This window comes from Dasypus novemcinctus, chromosome 11, assembly GCF_030445035.2.
Source record: "Dasypus novemcinctus isolate mDasNov1 chromosome 11, mDasNov1.1.hap2, whole genome shotgun sequence".
In the NCBI taxonomy this organism is placed as follows: Eukaryota; Metazoa; Chordata; class Mammalia; order Cingulata; family Dasypodidae; genus Dasypus; species Dasypus novemcinctus.
This window is the reverse complement of record NC_080683.1, coordinates 1141691-1162874: the sequence shown is the minus strand read 5'-3', so window position 1 is coordinate 1162874 and position 21184 is coordinate 1141691. Positions and strand designations below refer to the sequence as shown.

Sequence of the window (21184 nt, the reverse complement as noted above, 5' to 3'; positions counted from 1 at the left end):
ATAGACAGACCCATCAAATCTTGCTTAACTTTAATGATAAATTTTCTTTTCCATGAACCTTCTACACTTTCTGTATTCATTCAGGTTTTGTTACACATTTTACTCTTTCTTAATAATCAATCATTTTATCTTAGGAAAAAACCATCTCCTGTTTCCTTAACAATAAAAACACATTCCATATATCCCAGATACATAAGTTACCAAAACAATTTTGGAAACTGTTTTCCAGCAAACTTTTTCCAAAATATAATTATAATCAACACTAAACAAACTTGTTAAAATAATGAACTTTTCTTCATTTTAAATACTTAGTAGCATGTAATACCAGAAATAGTCTTTTAGAACCAAGTTGACAGGAGAGGCTGGCTGCCAACAAGTTTTCTTGTTATAAAATTACCTTTTATTATTATCAATTCAGGTTTTGTTTAATAATGACTATTTGGAATTATCCATTTAAATACCTTAATTTAAACAATGCTTTGTTAAACTTCTTATAATTATTTATAACTATATAGACTATAATTATATTATTTTAAGACAAATTTTACCTTCACAGAACACATTTCCTTACCCAAAGTTACTACAATACCCTTTATAACTTACCACATGCATTCAAGTTCCATTCTGCATATGTTCTTTCTGATTTTATGAAGACCAGTTGTCTTATTTTAGGACAAAATACACTTTTTAAACAAACATATTAACTTTAGTTAGCACTTCTACAAAATTTTACCTTTCAAAATATTTATTCAAGTTTTACATCCTTTATTTTGTGAACAAAAATAAACTATTCATTTCAATTTAGGCAAGAACCATTTTTTATGAAGAGACAGTAATTTCATTAAGACTTACAATTTTTATCATTGTAGAGATGCCATTAACATTTAAACTTAAGTATTAATATAAACATTTATTTAATTTTTGGCCATTTGAATAGATCTCTTTTTGAAATTTTTATTTATTAATTTATATCACCATCTGGAGGTATCAAAATATACACTGACATTGAACAAACAGACAAACACAAAACAATTACAACACATTTACAGAAACATACAGTTTACAATTGACTCATAATTCTTACTTTCTTACTTTTTTGGTATAGCTGTTTTTAAGTTCTCCATCATATCACATCTTAGATTTTACTGTTTTTAAGATTTTTTCTGGAATCCATGTTGCCTGTAACATTCAAGCATGTGCTTGGAAACATTTTTATTATCAGCAATCAGTTAAGATAACTTGAGCAGCATAAATGTAATTAAGCTCTTATTTAGCCATTTAGAACACACATTTTTTGGATTACTACTCTGTAAGACTATACTGAGACTTGAAGTTCAGGAGTAAACTTTTGATTTAAAACCAAAAATTCCTTTTAACACCTTGATAAAAATTTTGTATTGTTTTATTACTTTGGTTAAATAGGCCCAATCAGAATTAGCATGGAAACAAAACAGAACACCAATGTTGCTGTTTATCTCCTTTTCCAGCAGTTTAATTCTATTAACTAACACTAGCCCACAATTACATTATTATGTAGGCAGCAGGGGGTTTACAGAGTTGCTGCCAGAATAATTTCCTTATCATAGTTAACACTTTAACAGAGAGTTTTCTTACAAGCCTGATTTCACTAACAAGAACTTTATTTAGTATTTTTACCTGTTTTAAATCTTTCAATAGTTTAAAAGGTATTGGTTCATGATGGAACTCAGTACCTTCCTGAGGATTATTAGCATCTGATGGAGTTGGTTGTGATATAACCAGAAAAGCTGATAAGAATCGCATGACCTCCAGATACCCTTGTTGAGATCCTTGCAATAAACAGCACATCAAGGGTGTTTGAGGAGTGGGGTTGGAAACAAATATCTTTTTAACATAGGGTAAAGCATCTGACATATCTGAAAAGATTCCAGGTGCTAATGTCAGGGCAGCCATAAGTGGTGGCTCAATAGGCACAGTAGGCTGAACTGGATATAAGCTAGAATAAGCATCTGGATGATATATGGAGATTGGATATTTCATTAGAGCAGACAGTTATTTTCTTATCTATAAAAGGATTAGTCATAAAGCCAGGAGACTTTCCTCTGCCTTTTGGCTCAGGATTTAGTTCTTTCAAATTGTCCCCCACTTTCTGTTTGTCTATGGGTTTTGAAAATATAGTAATTTCTTCTTTGTCATCTTCCTCTGATTGTAAAGGATCTAAGGTGGCAGTAATTTGCTGGTACAAAGCTCACACAGATAAAAGGAATGGATTCCCCTCTTTGATATGCTCTCTATAAAGCTTTCATTACACATCTCCACTGTTTGAATTTAAAACATTATGCCCCTGAAGCTGAAACCAACCACAATGCTTTTGTATTAAAGCAAACAATTTTATTAACTCACAACTTTTTACAGGCACCCCACTAGCAAAGTTTTTAACACTTGCAAATATTCTTCCACACTTCCCATTTTAACTATTACCCTGATGACCTAATGAAAATATTACTTACCTAAAAGAAGACTCCCAGTCACACTGCTTTGGATGCCATTCATGACCCTTGTAGGAGTCCTTTCTGTGGTTCCCAATACTGTTTTGGAAGACTCACTTCTTTGGGCCCCACATTGGGTGCCATTTGTTGGAGATTTGGGCCCGAAGGGTATCAGGAATGAAAGAAAGAGAAAAAGAAGAATGAAAGAAAGAGGAAGAAAGAGAGAGAGCTGGGATCAGACAACTTTATTTTTTTACAAGGGGCGCTATATATACCCCAGTCTATGTGAGAACAAGCAGCAAAATGCAGTTAACTATCAGTATTACTCATAATCTAAGGAATTCAAAAAATCTTATCTCAAGGTACAGTCTAAGTGGTCTATTTACTACAAAAACTATGTTCTCATCTTTTCTTTCAGCCTTTAACAGCTTCATCCTGTTTGCCCAGAACTCTTAATTACTGCATTCCTTAGGTTGCAAGCATAGCCATGGAAACAGCATGTCTCTCCTTGCAAGACCACTGTGCCTCAGTTTCCAACAGGGAAAAAGCTATGGAATATTCCAGTCTGTAATTGGATGCAGTAGTTACACCATACTGATCCATGAAAGAATATTAGCTGTGGTTGCAAATTACATGAGGTGTCAGCTGACTTGGTCAGGGGGCATACCTTTCAGTTACTAGAGCTCATGATTTGCTGGTTTCTAATCTCAAGAAAAATCCAGCATTTGTCAACTCACAGACCGACTTTTTTTGAAATCATACTGCTCTCTCCTTAAAATATCCAAATCCTCTAATGTGATACTTTAAATCCAGTACTCTGTTGCCCATGCCTGAAAAAGATGATTCTCAAGATTGTGAGGTTCCTGTTTCTCAGTTATTATCCCCAGGACCAGATTTACCAAAAACAAAGCAAAGCAAAACAAAACACACACAAACAAAAACAAAACAAAACAAACAACAAAAAAAAATCCTTGATAAACCTGGCTTAGATCATATTTTTAGATGTGTCTTACCATAAAACAGAAACAGATAATTATGAGGCAGACTATGAAGTAACCACTACAGTAGAAGCAATTACTGGTCAGCAAGCCCCTGGCCTCACCATGCCCTAGTGAGCTGTGGTAAAACTTTTAAATAGAGGCAGTCATTTAGCTAAAAGAAAATCACTTAATATTTATACTGACCATAATTATGCATTTGGAGTAATTAATGATTTTGGAAGTTTATGAAAACAAATGGACTTCCTGAAGTCATTAGGAACCTAGTAAAAAATGGTAAATATCTAAAATAATAGATGTATTTCTATCACCTAAGGAAAAGGTAAAACAAAGAAAAAATGCTGTGATAAAAATGGAAGCACACACTCACAAAACTTAGTGAGAAGATAAGAAAAATGTCAACCTCGCAGCTCAACAATATGTGGAGACAACAGAACATTTTCCTTGTATAATGTCCTTCATAAGTCCTCTCCAAATGTGTTAGCTCACAGTTAGGAAAATGTTTCTGTATTTGAAAAAGAAAAATAGAGTCAGCAGGGTTACCAATTAAATTCTGGGAATGGAATCTAGGAAGTGCTGCATAGTGCCCTGTTGCCCTAGAGTCCCTAGAAGGAACTACACGTGAGCACTCCATGAAATTACCCATTACAGAATGCAAAAAATGAAGAAGGACAAGAAAATATATTGGTGGGCAGTTTTGATAAGGTACTTTAAAAAATCTGTAATCAGATTCATACATGACAGGCTCATCATCTAGGCAAAATTTATTAATGTTTATATCTCCATAAACTTAACTGCCACAACTGGACTATTTGAACATCAGCTGAAGGGCTTTACCAGCCAGTTCTTTCAGTGGATTATAATTATATATAGTTTATGACTTACAGGGAGTAAGAATGGGTTGAGGCATTCTCTTGTCAAAATAAGAATGCTTTAACTGTAGGGGAAAAAAGGAAAATGGTTTTCCAAAGCAGGGAGTACCCTTTGAACTCTCAAGCAAGCTTCAAACTCACTTCACTGGAAAGATTATAAAAAAAGTGTATCAATATACATTTATGTAATCTAAGTATCTTTTTTAAAATATATATATATATATATATTTAAAGTTTGTGTCAAGTGGTTCCTATCCAGCAAATCACCCATTGCCCATACCATCCAACATCTATGGTAAGGTAGAATAAATCCATGAGATATTTAAATTAAAGTTTAAATATTGACTCACTGGTGCTGTCTTGGCCAAAACATTCCCTTTGATCCTCATGGCACTGAGGTCTATGCCATCAGGCAAACACCACTGATCCCACAAGAGGTAATTATAGGGCAGCCCATGTATGGGGAACAGTTCACTAGAGAGGATCTGTAACAGTTTGATGCTGGACAGATCCCAGAGAATCATGTCCTTAGAGCAAATCCATTCCTGTGGGAGTGGACCTATTGTAAATGGGACTCTTTGATTAGATTACTTCTGTAAGGCATGCCCCAGGGTGGGACTTAATCCTCTTACTAGAGTCCATATGGAAAGAGACAGATGCAGGTGCTCAGAGTGAAATGCTCAGAAGCTGAGAGAGAAACCAGAAACTGAAAGCAACAGAGTTCAGAGGAGAAAGCAGAGACTGATGGATGCCACCATGTACCTTCCCATATGACAGGAGTCCAGGATCACCCACAGCTGATCTTTGAGGAGAGAGCATTGCCAGAGGATGTCTTGATTTGGACTCTTTTCTCAGCCTCACAACAGAAGCTTGCAAGTCAATAAACCCCCTTTGGAAAAGCCAGCTCATTTGGGGAAATATTGTTTTCATCAGACTTGGTTAAGTAAAACAGGATCCAATGATAGTGAAGTGAGGTTTTTTCAGTATTGTAGGAAATCAATGGAATATCCTCAGGGATTTTTTTTTTTAAGTTACTGAAGATTTACTAACCCTCTACCACCTAAAGACAACATTCCACCACCTGCAAACTGATGACATTATATTCTGGAAAAGAAAACAATGAAAAACCAATCTCTGGCCTACTCAAAATAAACTTATCAGGTTTTAATAACTTCACATATAGCTGTCAAATTAGAAGGAAATGAGACTTGGGTACAACACATGCAGCTAAAACTGGTGCCACTTCCAAGGTGGGTATATGAAATGGTATATGATCCAAAATTAAAATTAACCAAAATAATGCAGAAGCAGTTGACACTGTGTGTGTATCTAATGTGGACAGGTACTGCCAAGATCATGGAACAAGAACCCATTCAGCCAAGTGTTTTGCAGGTTATGGGGAAGTTTTTTGGGTGATAAGGTAAAAACACAGATACCCAGCAAGATTGCATGAAATGAGAGGTTCATAACATCGAAGAATTTGGAGGGGGAGAATGAAGAATCTTGGGAGGGCCCCAGCTTACCTAATCTAGGTTCCTGTGAGGGCTCATGGAAGGGCAGGTTGGAGCACATGTTTATTCCAGGCTCTTTACTTTACTGTGACCCCGATGGGAAGAATCCAATGGACCGTGGGCCTGGCAGTTTCACAATATATGGTACAAAAAGCAGATGTAACTAAGGCCATGTGGAGAAGCTGAGAGCAGCTTATCATCCAAGCCATATGGAAATTAATGCCTTGCAAATAAATTATGCAGCAGGAAAGAGCTGCAGTGACAAGGAGCAATTGAAAATAAGTGGCACAGGGTGATCATAGAAGCTCTTATCATCCATACCTGTGAAGGTGCAGGTGTTGCTAGTTGTGGTTATACCCAGGGAAGGGTTAACTCAGGTGGTTGCTCAAAATGTGAATTTATGACTAAGTTGGGACAAGGCAAAGATGTATCAAAATAAATTTTTTCATTATACCAAAATTCCCTTGTTTAATTGACACCCTTGTGCTTTTATCTATATTTACAATTTTGTTTTTACACTTTTGTTATCTTCCTCAAAAACCTATTTTCCATACTTTCTCTAGTCATCAAGATTAACCCTTGTTAAAATAACATTATTAGGAGCAGATGTGACTCAAGTGGTCGAGTGTCCCCTTCTCACATTGGAGATCCTGGATTCAGTTGCCTCATGCCTCCTAAAATTTTAGAAAAACAACAAGAAAAACAAAAGAAATAATCAATTCAGGGAAGCCTATGTGGCTCAATGTTTGAGCTCCAGCTTCCCACATATGAGGTCTCTGGTTCAAACCCTGGCCTTGGTACCTCAAACAGACAATAAAAACAACAAAAATCCAAAGGGGACTGCACTTCATCAGTCCAACAGTGGTTTACATGGACTAATATCCAGGTAACCCTTCCCAGGAGAACAAAAGGCAAGTCAGCAAAGCCAGCATCAGGTGACCAAGGGTATTGGCTCCTCTAGGTTTGAATTCCCTAGTCTGAAAAGGCAGACTGTGGTCAGCACTCATTTTGTTTTGCTTAAAAAAAAAACTTTCTTCTGAGAAAAGAAAAAAAAATCATACTTTCATTTTTTAAAAGCATCACTACATAAAATTATGGGTTTACAAAGGAATAAAATTTGACATCCAAATAAAAGTTTTTCTCCCAGAAATTTCTCAAACCCTTCTTGTGTCACATACGATGCTAACAAATATAAAGCAGGCAATCTAAATTTCAGTTTCATGACAAAATGCATGTTTTTCCAAAGCTGCACAGAAAACTCACCTAAACCCTTGGGCCCTGAGAGAGGGGCCTTTAGGGAGCAAGCTGGGCACCCCGGCAGCCTCTGGGGCTGAGGTCCAGAAGCAGAACCCCCTGTGAGTGGGGACTGGCCCATGAAGGTAGCAGAGAGGCCACAGGAGCCCAGAGGCTTGGTGGGAAATATTCTCCATTCAGCCATGCTCCATTTGGTGTTCTCTGCACAAACCAAAGACCCCTGGATCCACTGTGTGAAGAGAGTGATAAAAGCCCCTGGGGAACTGGCTGCCTTCAGGGAGAAGACCAGGCTGGGGGAGCTCTCACTTACCCCCATGGAGCAGGGAAGAGCCTGAGGGCCATAGAGGGCCACCTGCTCACAGGGCCTCTATTCTCTAAGCACCCAGCTTGAGCCCTTGCCAACCACATCCCTCCAGTATAAACTGCTGGTCTCCTTCTGACTGCACTCACCACTGGGGAGGCATTACTACTGCCCATGTGCAGAGAATGGTTTGTCAGGTCAAATCCTCCAAAGCTGCAGGTTCTCTGTTCGAAGGAGAGGTAGACAGGAGAGGAGTTACCCCTGAAGTAGCTGGCAGAGCAGCACACCAACCCCAGACCCCACTTGCAGGGTGTCACTGAGCCACATATGTGTGTGCAGGTGGAAGTGATGGGAGAAAGGGTGCAGGACTCAGGTTCCCAGGAACCTCTTGCCCAAACAGAGGTCCACAGTGCCCCTGACATACAAACGCCATGATCACCACAAAGCTCTCTGTATATTCTGTGCCCTAAGATTCCCAGTCTTGTCATGACCCAGCCTCCCATTCAACCTCCTTTATGTCAGTGACAAACAAAATAAGGGCTATTTATACAGGGTCATGAGCTCAGCAGTTTTAGAAGAGAAGACAGAAGCCCAATGGCTCCAGGGAGCCTTCTAATGGACTTCTGTGTAGTTTAAATCACTCAGAAAGGAACAAGGCTATGTTTATTGCAGGCAGACAGGCAGGCTCATGCACTGGTGTCTCCTAACCACAGCCACAACTTTAGCAACCTACTTAAATATGACCCTTTTTCTAAAAGTGTAAAAGGGAAGAGACCACATTTCCCCAGAATGAAAAAGTTGGATGAACAACTGTCTTCAACCACACTCTTTAATTTCATCAGGAAAATTATTGAAGTTTTATAAGGAAGAAGAACTTCAGTGTCCTTTTAGCTTGTTTCAAACTTCATGGAATGCCTTTATATTAGGCAATATAAGGCAGTAATTTTCTATTTCCAGAACTTGATTTGAATACACTGTTGACTAAAAAACTAAACAAACAATACCTAAACTTCTAAGAAAATAAGTGAAAGCAAATACACCCTATTTTTGGCACAGCTGATTATCTTTTTAAGTAGCTGTAATAAGATGTGAACAGCAGATACATGTTTCTCAAAGGACTATATTTAATACTATGTATACTTGAACAGCACAATGAATATTAGAAATGCTGCTTATTTAAAATAGGCATGCTTGCTCTAAATACTTTAATTAGCTGACTGAGAAACACCCAGGAAGGGAAATTCCAGACACTGGGCTCCCAGATGTGGACTCAAATCCTGTGTCTGTCCTATGCAGTGTGATGAGTGAAGTGCTTAGACTCAGCTCTGGTTCCCCAGCAGCAACACTTATCATGGACTGAAGACTGGATGGCAGGTGCTCAGTGAGGGCCGCTGCACTCAGGACAGCCACCAGTGCCTCCCGACCACTGTGACCCTGAAGTTGAGGCTCAGACAATGCCACAATCATGCAAATGAAGGGCTGGAATTCATTCTGTGAATTTCCACTCTAAAAGCAAAGCACACTGGGGAGGAATGGAAGGGCTGGATGTGGCAGTTTTGTCCAAAGAGGAGCAGGCAGCAGCATCTCAAGGTGGCAGGTGATGAGGACACCACAGAACCTTCTCCCTCAGCAAACAGCTGCTGCTGCTCTGAATAATGTAGGGTGGATGCGATCTCCAATGGGACATTCCTAATTTATAGCAATTTAATGAGATATCTGACTTCCTTTATAGTCAACTTGGCTGGACCTCGATCTACTCTGTAAAAAGAGAAAGACCCACATGCAAAAATGTTCACCAAACCACCTAACAAAGCAAATGGTGTTGCACCCACCCTTCAAGGCTGATTTTTTTTTTTAAAGATTTTTATTTATTTTAATTCCCCTCCCCTCCCCGGTTGTCAGTTTTCTGTGTCTTTTTGCTGCGTCTTGTTTCTTTGTCCACTTCTGTTGTCGTCAGTGGCACGGGAAGTGTGGGCGGCGCCATTCCTTGGCAGGCTGCTCCCTCCTTCACGCTGGGCGGCTCTCCTTTTGGGTGCACTCCTTGCGCGTGGGGCTCCCCTATGCGGGGGACACACCCCTGTGTGGCACAGCACTCCTTACGCACATCAGCACTGCGCATGGGCCAGCTCCACACGGGTCAAGGAGGCCCGGGGCTTGAACGGCGGACCTCCCATGTGGTAGACGGACGCCCTAACCACTGGGCCAAAGTCCGTTTCCCCAAGGCTGATTTTTAATATTAGCTTTCCCTTCCCACCTTATAAGGCCAAGTAAAGGTTCTCATGTTCACGAAGGTGATGATTTTATTTCAGGTCCTTTCCCCTGACTCGGGCTTCATGACAGTGTGGGTTCCAGATGCCACACTTGGTAGCATCTGCACATCCTGCTTTAACCAGCAGCAGCTTCACAAGACTGGAGCCCAGCTTGTTATTTCTAATGCACATGAAATAGATGGTAAAGAATTTATGAGGAAACTATGACTGCAATAAGTTAAGCACACATTTAAGTTTCTAAATTCCTGCAGTATGCATTTATTCTTAAAATTGAAAGCTTAAAGCTAAGAATGAACTGGTTTTCTTAAATACCAACTAAGACCTCATCCTAAGATAAGATAAGCTATCTGGAACAATTTTTCTTTCAATCAGTGGGGGATTGACAAGGAGTATAGCAATAAATGTTCCTCAAACTAATCTCCAACTTTATCTGTAATACCACATAGTTCTTGAAGCAGCACTACTTAAATGGAGAAAATAGGTTGTAAACATTAAAAGAAAAATAACCCAATCTTTGATTTTGTGATATAAATGAAGCTATGTACTCCTTTGCATCTTCTGTACAATTATAGAAATGTTTCAGCCATACTTGTGGAGAGGGCAGCTAGTAAGTGGAATATGTCATATAGTTGACATGCATGTCTCTTCCCCCAAACAAAAATTTAATGACCAAATAAAATAAAGACAAATGACACATCCAGTGTGTGTGAGGCATTATCATTTCCCTGAGGTTTCATTAAGCAAATATGGCATTTTTAGAAGACAAAAAGATCAAGGTTGAAGAATAAAGGACAGCTTTTGGTAAAATGAAGGAAATATATGAAAAGGAGAATGCAAAAGAACTTTTAAAATAAATAGAGCAAAGAAAATAATCCTAACCCCCTGAAAAACAATAAGAAAATTTTCTTATTTCTCAGTAAAACATTGTTTTACATTACTTTCTCTGGATATTTAGAAAATTAAATGTTGTTTTCCTTGTACAGTAAAGAAATATGCACAAATATAATTGAACACTGAACACATTTCAGCAAGTGCTAAGCTGCCCAGTGCTGCCCTAAGTTCATAGCACCTTAAAAATATTTAGACTTGGGCTGAGATTTGTGACAGAGATTACATACATTGCTATCATTATGGGGCAAAATAAATATTTTCTTTTAAAAAATGGTGCTTGAAAACAACCTTGTCTGATGTCTACATGATGCCTGTGGAATTAGTCCCTGACCCCCATGTTAGCACAAATCTGGAAAAAAGAACTTTCAGAGGGAAGTTCTTGATGAAGTTACATTGTTATAAATGATTACATATGCAGTCTATGATTTAGGTATCATATTGATAATGTATCATCTTATGTTGTGAACCTACATATATCGTGAATACCAGGAGGGTCATATGAACAACTGAATGTACTCAATTTGTGAAAATTGTCAGTGTCACATAATTTAAACCCACAAGGTTGGTTAGCCAATTAGGGAAGTGGGCTGTTTTATCATGGCCATGAGCTGGGAAGACACTGGTGTGCTGAGCCTGTACTGAGTCTGGCCATGGTGTATTATATAGAACAGATGTGAGGCTGACTGAACAAGAAAGAGAATTGTCATTTCAGCACAAAAACAAAACCCAAACAAAAAATACCATGCTAGAAAGGAAGAGAAAACTTTTGCTACATAATAATAGTATTAAAAGAGCCAGAAGATTCCTTTCTAGAATCTTTTAGAATGGAGAAGGGTGTTTCACATTGGTGCTGACCAGACAAGGACCTGGTGACATATAAGTAGCACAGCCTTGGGCTGGGGAGGATGGCAGGATGGAGGGCCACTGTCACTCTGAAGAGCTGGGTGGAAGCCCAGGGCTTCTCCAGGCTCTGGGCATTCATACAGACCATGTGCCAGCTTCAAGGGGACAGACACATCCTCTTACCAGTCTAACCACACAATAGTAAAACTGAGAAACATTTTATTATCTGTAAGCAACTGCTTCATTTCTGGCTACATACAAGAAAATAGACAAGATGTGTGTGTACATTTCCAAATGCTTCTTCTTTTGTTTAAAAAGATAAGAGCATCTAAGAACTTAAGTAAAATAGAAGAGCTCTAATCTTCTTCCCTTTTAGTTAGCAAAAGCAACAAGCATGTCTCTCAAGGCATCAAGGCAGAATGATCTGATTCATATGGGCTCTCAAGAAGTTGGGGGGGCCTCCACACTTAGCTTCCCAGCCCCAGTGGCCTCCCACTATCAAGAGGACAGATAGGAAGAAGGGGGACCATGGCTATTAGCAACCTTTGTTCCTTTTGTTTGGGGCTTGTGTTGCCCTGTGTGACTGGAAGGGGGATGGAGCAAGAAGCTGAGCCTTTTTCTGGTCAGAACCTCTGACTCAGTATATGATGCTTTTGCCTCAAGGAATCGCCTACTTCCAACCTAATGTGTTGGAATACAATCGTGGTGTGAAATTGACATGAAGGCTTCCATGTGCCCCATAAACAGAACTGGGGAGCCTCAAAAGATCCCACCGTAGGCATGAAAAACCCTGCATGGCAAATGTGCAATACCAACAATTATCTAGCTACTGATATGCTATGAGCACCTCACAGATTCGTGTTTCAGAACCAGAGACCCTGGTTAGAACAAAACAATCATTACTGAAGTTGCTAAAGTCTGTTTGTGCACAAAAAAGACACACAATGAAAGACATTATATTTTATCTTGGCCACTATATTATGACCAAGTGATGAGAAACAACAATATATTGTATATTGTTCGAATTATCTTCTAGGGGAGTTTTTGTAGTGCCAAGCTCCTCTGTGAAAGAACACAGGAAAATGTCTACAGAAACTTGGTAGTAGTCAACCAGCAGGAACCATCAGGTTCAGGTGCATCTCTAAGTGAAAACAGGTGTCACCTTCAAGATGGCAACCATCAGGAAGCGGATTTGGCCCAGTGAATAGGGTGTCTGTCTACCAAATGGGAGGTCCACAGTTCAAACCCTGGGCCTCCTTGACACATGTGGAGCTGGCCCATGTGCAGTGCTCATGCACACAAGGAGAGCTGCCCCACACAGGGGTGCCCCCCGCTAGGGGAGCCCCATGCACAATGAGTGCACCCCTTAAGGAGAGCTGCCCAGTGTGAAAGAAAGTTCACCCTGCCCAGTAAGGGTGCCACGTGCACGGAGAGCTGACACAAGATGATGCAACAAAAAAAAGACACAGATTCCCATGCCGCTGACAACAACAGAAGTGGACAAAGAACATACAGCAAATGGACACAGAGAACAGACAACTGGGGCAGGGGAGGGGGAACGGGAGAGAAATAAATAAAATAAATCTTAAAAAAAAAAAAGATGGCAGCCATCAAAGGGACCTTGTGCAAGAGGTGTAGGAGGAGAAACCTTCATCCTCAAATTTGATTTTTAGACCTTCATCTAAAAGGAGAGTAAGTGAAACAGAAAATTCAGAAGACTTAGCTGGTGGACAACAGAAAGCACCACAAATTTGCTAGAATTTACTTTTCCTCTGATGAAAGTCTTGCTCTATGTATAATAAGGAAGATATGGTGTAAAAGATTCTGTAGGAGTGAATCAATGGAGACTATCAAATCTGGATCTTGATACTGGTTTAAGTGAACATTCTGGTGATTGGTTGAATCACGATTCAGTTTCAGATCAATTCAGTGTATAATTTGAAGTTGAATCTCTTGATTCAGAAGATTAGTGAAGAAGGACAAGAACTCTCATATGAAGATGATCAGGTTTATCAAGTTACTGTATATCAAGCAGGAGAAAGTGATACAGACTCATCTGAAGAAGATCCTGAAATTTCCTTGGCTCTCTGTGGGAAATGTACTTCATGCAATGGAATGTATCCTCCCCTTGTGGAAATGCATTACAACAGATGTGAGAATTGACTTCCTGAAGATAAAGGAAATAATAAAGGGAAAATACCTGGGAAAGCCATACTAGAAAACTCAACATATGTAGAAGAGGGCTTTAATGTTCCTGATTTCAGAAAAATGACATAGAGGAAAATAATAAAATCACACAAGCCTCCCAATCACAAGAAAATGAGGGCTATTCTCAGCCATCAACTTCTAGTAGCAACATTTATACCAGTCAAGAAGATGTCAGCGATCTGCCCATTGGGATTTAAGCCCCCTCTCAAGTAGAAGCAGTGGGATCACCATCCTGAAATTCTCAAGACTGGGGAGTGAACAATGGACTAAAATAGACTTAGTATTATTCTATTGTAGACTTAATATTATTCTAGCAATGGAAGAACTTTTATCATTGATGTAAAGGTAGTGGCCACCAGAGGTTCTGAGGTGAGGGAGAGGGAAGAATAGGTATAATATAGGGACATTTGGGGCACTGGAATTGTCCTGCATGACATTGCAATGATAGGTACAGACCATTACATTTGGTCATAACCAAAATTGGGTAAGGCAGAGTGTAAGCTATAATAGAAACGACAGTACATTGTTAATAACAATGCTTCAATATGTGTTCATCAATTGTAGCAAATTTACCACACTAATGAAAGAAGTCAATGTCAGAAAGTGTGGGAGGGTTAGGGTGAGGGGTTGGGGAATATGGGAATCCCCTTTATTTTTTATTAAACATTTATATAATCTAAAGCTTCTTTAAAAATTAAAAAAAAATTAAATAAAGCTGTCAGAGAGTTTGAGAGGAATGAAACACAAGATAAAGAAAAATGCATGGAATCTAGTTTCCATCTTTGTGCCATTGAACCTTGTGACCTAAAATTGACTGTATCATCCATGATAAAAAAGGACATATCATATGTTTTACATATTCAAAAAAGCTAAAAAACAAAAACAAAAAATAAAATAAGGCCTGTTCAATATGTAGGCAGCTAGTTCAAATTATTATGCTAACTTATTTCTCCTAGTTGACTTGTTTGTAAGAGTAGAATTATATATTTCTAACTATGTAACCCTAAAATCTCAGACAGTTATTTTAGCAACATTAAATTTATTTTTATGTTTTTATACATATTGAAGTGTAAAAGTATCTCAGTCCATGTAGAATTCTTCTCCTTAATGTAATTTACCTACTTGGGGAGGGGATGGGGTTTAGTGAATATTCACTTCATTTTAGGAAAATTTCACTTCTGTTTATAGTTCATATTTGGGTTTTAATGTAATTTGAATTGGCTATATAGCTGGTTATTTAATTCTATCCTTCATATTTTAATTCATTTCCACCTTCACTTAAAAATATCTGATTTTTCAAAATATAAGTAGGATATTCACATATAAGTTCTTTAGTACCTTTCTTTTAAGGAGATAAATTTTGTGAGAAAGATTTATTATTTAAATTTTAGATACTCTTAAATCTTTTCATCCTTAGTTACTCTGCTCTTTCAGAGTCTCTTAAAATATTCTTTACAGGGAAGCAGACTTGGCCCAGTGGTTAGGGTGTCCGTCTACCACATGGGAGGTCCACAGTTCAAACCCTGGGCCTCCTTGACCTGTGCGGAGCTGGCCCATGTGCAGTGCTGATGTGCTCAAGGAGTGCAAGGAGTGTGCCCCGTAAGGAGAGCTACCCAGCATGAAAGAAAGTGCAGCCTGCCCAGGGATGGCACCACACATGGAAAGCTAATGCAGCTAGATGATGCAACAAAAAGAGACACAGATTCCTATGCTGCTGACAACAGAAGTCGACAAAAACAAGAACACGCAGCAAGTGGATACAGAGAACAAATGACTGGGGGCAGGGGACAGGAAGGGGAGAGAAAAAAATCTTTTAAAAATATTCTTTACAGATAAATAGAAATTGGTAGTTACATTCTCTGCTACTGAAGTAAAAAATGGACCACTTTTTCTCCAGGTATAGGTGGTGATGATGTTGTCAATTGAGAGTCTTTCAGAAGAGCCAATACAACTTTTTTAAGCTCTGTAGTAAAATGTGGAATTGTCCTGGGAGGTCCAATGTGACATACATTTTTGGGGTTTGGTAGGAATTGTTTGTTTCTCTCAAGTGAAAAAGTTTAATTCACTTTGAAGTGTCTTCTTAGAGGGTTACACAGTCTCTATTAATTGCCTAGATATCAGACCTTTGCTGAAGACCAGTTTCAGAAACCAGTGAATTCAGAAAGATTAATTCATATATTAGTTAAAAGGAAGAACTGTTCATTTTTTTAAAAAATAGCTGGAAAGGTCAACATTTCTCTAAATTATCCAGAAAGTATACATCACTTCCTTCAAGAATTACAGGGTCATAGGATTCTAATATTGCTGTCAAACTGCACAGATTAATGTATTGATTTATATATACATATGAGTCCTTCAGCAAAATAGTATGAATAAACAAACCTTTAGATAAGTGGAGTTGAGTTTTAATTTAAAGTTCCAGTGTTTTGCTTCTGGTTATGACAGGTTGAGGGCAATAAAATAAATTGAACTATGGGTTTAGAATAGAACTGAGGGACAATTTTAAACAGCAACATAGTGTGTCTGTTACTAGCAGTAGATTGTTATAGACAGACTTCATAAAAACAATAAACACATCCACATATGACTTACCCATGTATATGTATGTAAATATAAAACAAATGGCTGAAGGTATTGGTAGTTAAGCCAAAGCTATTCTCAAATACAGTAAAGCTTAATTAATTTTTAATTTATGATACTTCCAACTAGCGCTAAACAGAACACATCCTTTCTAAGAAGTTAGTATAAATGAGATAATTTAATATACATTCAGAGTATATCTATGCAGTGATTATGCTGCTTACAATGCAAAACTATGAGCAAATGGAATCTCATTCTAAATGCCTATGGATTATTAATGTGGTCTTGATTACCTAACTTTTAAAGCATGGTGTACAATATTATTGATTGATTTACAAAGAAAAAACTTATTAAGTGATTTTAAATATTTAAAAAGCAATGCTATTAATCACTGCTACTTCTCTAAAGTTAGATCTATCTCAACTCCAGTTATTTATAGGGTTTCTAGCATTATAAATTTAACTGATTGCTGGGTTTGCCAATATCTAGATGATAAAGATGGACCTAAAATAATGTTCCATTCAGGCAAAAGTGATCATTGGTCAAAAAAAGAGGTAAATGTTTAATAAAAAGATTTAGTATCCTGTTAAAAATTAGTCAGCCCTTGTTACAGATCAATAAGTTAAATGTATTTGGCATTGGGACACTTTATTTGAAGCTTTAACTAGCTTTTCACAACTTATAATGTGGTGATTATAAACTCTTCTTTTTGCAAGAAAACTGTAATAAGACAGGGCCAAAATTGGATATATATACAAGACTGGCTGTATATATTGGTTGTATATAACCAATCAATCAGGTTAGATTCAGTCAATTGAGATGGGACTCCCATATTCAAAGACAGAGAGCTTAAAAGTGACTCCAATAATGATACTTTTACTGATGTAACAAAGAAAATCACTAAATTAGATATTGATTCAATGACAAGTAACCCACTTGCATGTGTAATGCCTGCATTATCTCTTTACCCAATACAGATAAACTTATATAACATGATTTAGTCAATATTCAGGTTATATTTTAAATGGAAACTCAACATACTTAATTGGGAGTAATATACATGAATTGTTACATCATTTAAATAGGAAAGCTTTCTTCTTTCTCAGACTAATGGACTCTTGTAAAATGGCAATGTGCTGATGCTTATATGACCCACTTAAAGGGTAAAAAAAATACAAATAGAGAGACATTCAAGGTGGTTTTCTGGATCTAATCTTAACCTAACTTTAGATCATATTGGATTGCTTATTTTCCATGTGGGAAAATATATAAAACTTTTCTCCATGTTTGGTCAGGAAGATGTGTATGAGGTTATCTTGTTCCATGTATACCAAAGATATTTACACTAGCAAGGGAATTTCCAGGAAGATGGCAGATCAGGGAGATTCAGGACTCACTTCTCTTCCAAAAGAGCTAGTGAAGAGTCAGAAACTGTCTGTAACAACTGTTCTGGAGCTCAGTAGGCCAAAGGAGCATTATACAGCATCCAGAGAATGGTGTATGGAAAAGGTTGAGAAATTGTGCTAAAAACTGCATGTACAACATTGTGATTATAATAAAAGCCATTGATTATACACTTTGGATAGATCATAGTGTATGTGAATACATCTCAAAAAAGAGCAACTTAATAAAATAATAAATATTTGTGCAAGAGTAGCCAGATATAGCAACTATGTACAGCAGGGGAATCATAGAGAGGTTGAGAGGTGAGGAATTTTCTTGTTTTTTATTATTACTGAAATAATGGAAATGCTCCAATAATGATTGAAGTGATGAATGCACAACTATGTGATCATACCAAATTCCATTGTTTTTATACTTTGTATGAATTGTAAGCTTTATTAATATGTGTAAATAAAATTGATTTGTTAAAAAAAGAACACTATGCAATCTAATTACAATTTTTATCAAGTTAAAAAAATACTGAGTAGCTCACTCTACAGTGACAGCTGGCACCCCTCCCCCATTCATGATATGGGCTATCTTAGGATCTAGTCCCTGGCTGGCTGTTGTGGGTGGAGAGGGACATGGAAGTCTACCCCAAGAATGGTGGTGTTGAGCATATCTTTTGATCAGCAAGTTTTGATTACTGAGTTCCAGTTCTGAGCTGCTGTTTGAGCTAACCGAGACAAGGACAGCCACTGCCATTGACTCAGCCCCCCTGCTGACATGGAGGAAGGCAGTTAAGGCTTAAAGGCACAATACCTCCTTAGGGCTGCAGGGAACAGTTTTCTAAAGGGTGCCATATTTTTGGCAGGCCAGGAATTCAAGCTTCACCAAGTTGTGAAAAAGGCTTTTGGTATCTTACCTGTACTTCTCTCCAGGGCTTGTTGGGGCTGGTCTTAGCCCTTTTTGTGAGTCTCTGGTCCTCATTTGACTAGAAATACTGTCTTCGGAAGTCCTTTCTGAGGAGACCATCCTCCAGGATTTTGCATATCATGTAAAACAGCTAGAGGCAATGAAAGGAGTGTGTAAAAAACTATAGAGACAAAAATAAACAACAAAAACAAACAAACAAAAACAGAACAGATCAATATTCCCAGAGAAGGAACTAGGAAAGGATCTTTTTTCTTGGGGTGAAACAATTACACAAATAGTACAATCTTAAAAATTATACCAAATATCCAGGGCTAGAATGAGATGAAGAACTGGGAAAATTTGATCAATTAAATATAGCCAATTCCAAGTGTCAGATAAGAGTTTTAATATAAAGCCAATCAACAATAAAATACTAGGCAAGAGAAAGAAACTGACCTTCATGTTGGGGCACTTTGAAACTTCATGTGGAGCCCAGGAAAGATCACATCTTGGAGCTAATTCATTCCTGTGGGCTTGAGAACTTGAATTGGATTCAATTTGGGGTCTTTGATTGGGTTGCTTCAGTGAGTCTAGGGTGGGTATTGGTCCTCTTGCTGGAGTCCTTTATAAATGGAGGGCTGAAAGCAGCAGATGTAATATAGCCTGTGCACAAATCCAAACTTATTTCATTTCCAAATATGCCTAGAAAGCCAATTGAGAAGTACAAACTCTGTAGGCTTTGGATATTCAGGGAGGATGTAAGCTGGAATGTGGGTGGTTAGTGCTAAATGCTGACTTGGAATGTGGGGGATAGACATTAATTCAAGCTTACCTGGGGGAAATAACCAATCCAATACTCAGATAAAACACTTGAAGAAACTAACAAAAAGTCTTTTTGCATATAAGCACCATTTGCCTCCCTACTCTTATTTCCTCTGTATAAAAGGGACCCAAAAATTCTATTTGGGGCTTGGTTTTTATTAGGACAGTAGTCTGCCAAGTCTGGCTGGTCAAAATAAATCAACTTCTTTCTCAGAGTTCTCATGTCCTGGCCTTCGACACTACATACACCTGACTTCTCTGCTACTACAATTCTGGGGATTGTACAGGATTGCATTGAGAAGGTCAGAGGTGGCAACAATTGTCTGCCCCTTTTGGATGTCTCTGAGGAGGGTGGGAGGGCCCAGGTGAAACCCAGCCCTGGGTGCCCCTAAACTCCCCTTTTAGTCCAGAAAGAGGTTGTGGTCTTCACCAGAGCCCTCCTGGAAGAACCAGAGCACCAGCAGGTTTGAGAGACCCTGAGAATGAAGCAAGGAGCACCACACATCAGATGGGTAAGACCCCCTGGGGTGGGAAAAGCCTAATTCTAAAATTAGGAGGGAGACTGATCAGCTCTCTAAAAGGGGAGGCCCCAGTACTCTGAGAATACAGGAGGAAGCTGCCTCCTCTCCAGGTCCAAAAAAAGGAAAGGGGGGTGGTTGTGTGTGTGTGATTGTGGCAACTGAGTGAGATGCAGAAAATCACTTCTGCAGGGTAAGTGCAGAGTCTCAATCTGTGGTACTGTGGTGACCTCATAAGATCAAGGGTAGTCTGGGGGGGTCCCTGCAAAGGGACCCTCTTCCAAGTTGGGGGCTTATACTGACCTGCTAGGTTAAGAGGTGCTGAAAGTTCCCATGAGGGTCGCAGCCAGAGATGGACTAAGTGTAAGGTTTGAGTGACTGCTGTGTACCATCAGCATAGGATGTAAACAAGGGAAACGCACAAAGTAGGACCCTGTTAGGTTGTATGCTGAAAAACCTCCCCCATGCATTCTGTGAAGATGTGTACAGCATAAGGTTACAACCAGAAAAGCTTAGGATGCTTTGTGAATTAGAATAGCCAACTTTTGGCATGGGCTGGCCCCAGGATGGCATTTTAGATCCCTGGATCATCCATAAAGTCCATGATGCAGTAACTGGAAACCCAGGACCCCCAGACCAATTCCCCTACATTGATGCTTGGGAAAATGCTGTGAGCCAAAATCCACCTTGGTTAGGGTAGTGCCTGAATATGGAAGCTAGAATTTGCCTAATACAGAAACCAAGGAGTGCTGTCCCAGGGACCAGACCAAACAATCACCATGCAAAGGGCCCAGAGAAAGTGTACCCTGAGTCCAGTGCCAATCTGCCCATTTTAGAAGGGCCATTTGAACATGATTTTCCACCGCCTTATGTGATGACTCCTGCCCCGGCAGTACTAAGGAATGAAAATGAGCTAGTCTCCCTAAGCAGTGCCCCATTGTCATCATCCACATGGGGAAGTGTGATGCCCATACCATCCCCACCACTGCTTTTATCACCATCAGAGAGGGCACCTATACCATCCCTGCAGTTGCTTTTATCGACATCTGCACCAGAGAGCCCTACGCCATCCCTGTAGCAAATGGAAAATACAGATAAGCTGCTTTTACAGCCCATTGCCCCTGGCAATGCTGCTGTGGCACTGCCAATCAGTCAGGGGGGAGATGCTGAGAGGTGGCAACTCAAACCATGGGAAGCCCTAGGGGCAGAGGGAGCAGAGAGAAAGCCTGCCTTCCAGCTACCTCTCCATAAAGCCTGGACCCAAATTTTTTATGATGCACATGGCCAGGTTTCAGGGGGGGGGTGGGAACTGGACATTCACCTATCAGCCCTTTACCATAGCAGACCTTT

General features: G+C 38.9%; 1 long non-coding RNA gene across 2 annotated transcripts; it reads right to left on the bottom strand.

Moving 5' to 3' along the window:
* Nucleotides 1–1027: 1027 nt before the first annotated feature.
* Nucleotides 1028–19154, bottom strand: LOC131280346 (uncharacterized). Of its 2 annotated transcripts, none has more exons than XR_009187828.1 (3): nucleotides 18951–19154; nucleotides 18505–18645; nucleotides 1028–2587 (listed from the first exon to the last, which is right to left on the bottom strand). It is a non-coding gene; the product is annotated as an uncharacterized lncRNA (long non-coding RNA). The 2 variants fall into 2 exon arrangements; XR_011650026.1 differs by lacking the exon at nucleotides 1028–2587 and adding an exon at nucleotides 9290–9834.
* Between the last annotated feature and the right edge of the window lie 2030 nt (nucleotides 19155–21184).